This window comes from Nylanderia fulva, unplaced genomic scaffold (genome assembly GCF_048542155.1).
Source record: "Nylanderia fulva isolate GAGA-0341 unplaced genomic scaffold, ASM4854215v1 Scaffold157, whole genome shotgun sequence".
Lineage (NCBI taxonomy): Eukaryota > Metazoa > Arthropoda > Insecta > Hymenoptera > Formicidae > Nylanderia > Nylanderia fulva.
Window position 1 is genome coordinate 242125 of NW_028189806.1, and position 2449 is coordinate 244573.

Here is a 2449-nt window from a genome sequence, read left to right on the forward strand (position 1 = left end):
ATCAGAAAAATTACTTGTTACAAATGTAGAAAACCAGGCCACATCGGGCGAGAATGCCATAGCAGTAAATACGCGCTTCCGAAACCGGAAAAGTCAGATCGCGTTACTACAGTAGAAAAATTTTGCAATTACTGCAAAAAACGCGGACACACCCGTGAAGAATGCCGAAATTTAAATAGGTCAAAAACAAACGCTGGGGAAAAAACGAAAAAACATAACGCAAAAATAACATAGATAGAATCGGAAGACGACCGGAAAAAGGATAGGTCACAAAAGAAAGAATCTGAGGACAAACGCGATAGCAACGAGGGAGACTCGGAAAAAGAGATCCCGATACGCGCAATCGAGTATCGCGTATCACACATACGACCAACACTACAAGAGACCACAGGTTTGGATTTAATTACACTACCGATGCGCGAAGCTCAGAATGGCACAGTTAAAATGCTATTCAATTTAGGGGCCACTATTTCATTAATAAAACTTGAATATCTAAAAGACGACGCACTAATACATAGAGGAAAAATAACACTCATTGGCATTACGGAACACAAAGCGCAGACAATAGGAAAGACTCATGCGACAACTGACATAGAAAATCGGAAAATAAAGCACACAATCTACGTCGTCAAGGACGATTTTCCCATGGAATACGAAGGAATTCTCGGGATAAATTTTTTGCGGAAACAGGGAGTTAACTGCAATTTTAAAAAACAGGAACTCACCATAGGAGACGTCGTGTTAAATTTACAACCGTATGAGAAGATCCGATTACAGCCGCGCAGCAAAACGATTATCCGAGCCGCCACAAATAAAAATAGCGCAGGAATCGTAAGAGCCGAACAAACTGCACCCGGTGTCTATATAGGACGATGTCTCGTGCAACCGGAGAACTACGTGTGCCCAATTAGCGTCATAAATACAACTGACGAAATTGTCGAATTACGAACACCATTAATAACTATAGATGAAATAGATGGGAAAACAACGCGCGAAATAAACGTCATACAAACAGAAATCTCAAAATATTCGAGCAAAGATAAACGACATAGATAACGATACAAAACAACGAACAGAAGTTTTACACAAAAAGACAGTTTATTTACCCCATGACCTCGAGCGGATTAATAATAACTCTAAACATAATATCTATTATTGCCATTATAATTTGGAAAATAAAAAATAAAAAAGACACAAAAAGAAGACCGAGAGTAACTTGACGATGACTGGAATTTACTTAGATCTATACTGAAAAGAAGCAATAGCACACGTTTTTAGAAAATAAGAAACGATTGTAATTATATTGTAAACGGGTATAAAACATTTGTAAACTTTAGTTTTAAGCGAAAAACTACGTACCTTCGTTTTTCTTCTTTAACGGGGGAGGGATGTTATATCCCTAAGAGATATAACTATTAAAGTATAACTACTCATATTACATCTGCTTGACGACGGGCACTGACCGCGTAAAAACGCATACTCTGCGAGATACACGCGGAACCGAAATTGCCCAATGTGCAAGCAAAGCGGAAGGACTTGGAATCTACTTCGCTTGCACCTAGGTCCTTGATTGAGGGGGCCCGTTGCCAGACACCCCTTCCGATCAAGAAACTTCTAAAAAGCGATACTATAAAAACGGAGCAGGAGACGCGCCCGGCAGTCGCTCTCAAGTCGTTAATTAAGAATAACCTTGCTAACCGCATGCAATCTATAACATCTTATCGCAGTCGCGTGCGCGATTCACGAAGTCATACGTAATTGCTTCCGCTCAACTAGTTAAGTAACTACAAAGTGTAACATTGTTGAAATAAAGATAACGTCAAGTGTTTAGTTCAAATAAAAATTCTTTAATAGTGAAAAAGTGAAGTGTATTCATTCAATCATCCCGATTCAAGCCTTAACGCCCCGGATCCTCATTCTAATTTGGCGCGACCCCTTGTGCCTTATTCGAGGCACACAACAAAGCATACACAACATGATCCACTTCTTGGTCATCATCGACCTTTGATGGTCTTTTTGCTTGCTATTGCGATAATTTCTTTAAGTGCCAATTTTTGAGTTTCTGGACCGTTCAGTTCAGCACATTTTTTATCTAAAGATATATTTTTAATATTTGCAATTTGTACTTCTTGTACTTTCATACGCGTCATGAGATGTTTGACGCGATCCTTAGCTTTAAGCTTCTGACACTTTTCACGTTTAATTTTTATTTGCATTGCTGTTAATTTGTGTCGAAGAATAGGATTTGAGATGTTACCAATCCGATTTATTGTACGACGATTCTTTACACGCGGCGTTTGTTGTAGTATGCACTTTCTCAATTTAATGCAAAAATAATATATTTCCTTTTTCAAGAGATGTTTCGGAGCGCGCATGGAAGGGATAGGACGAATGGAAAAAAGAACGCTCTCAAATTCACAAACTCAAACAAAAGTTTATTAGTCAGAAG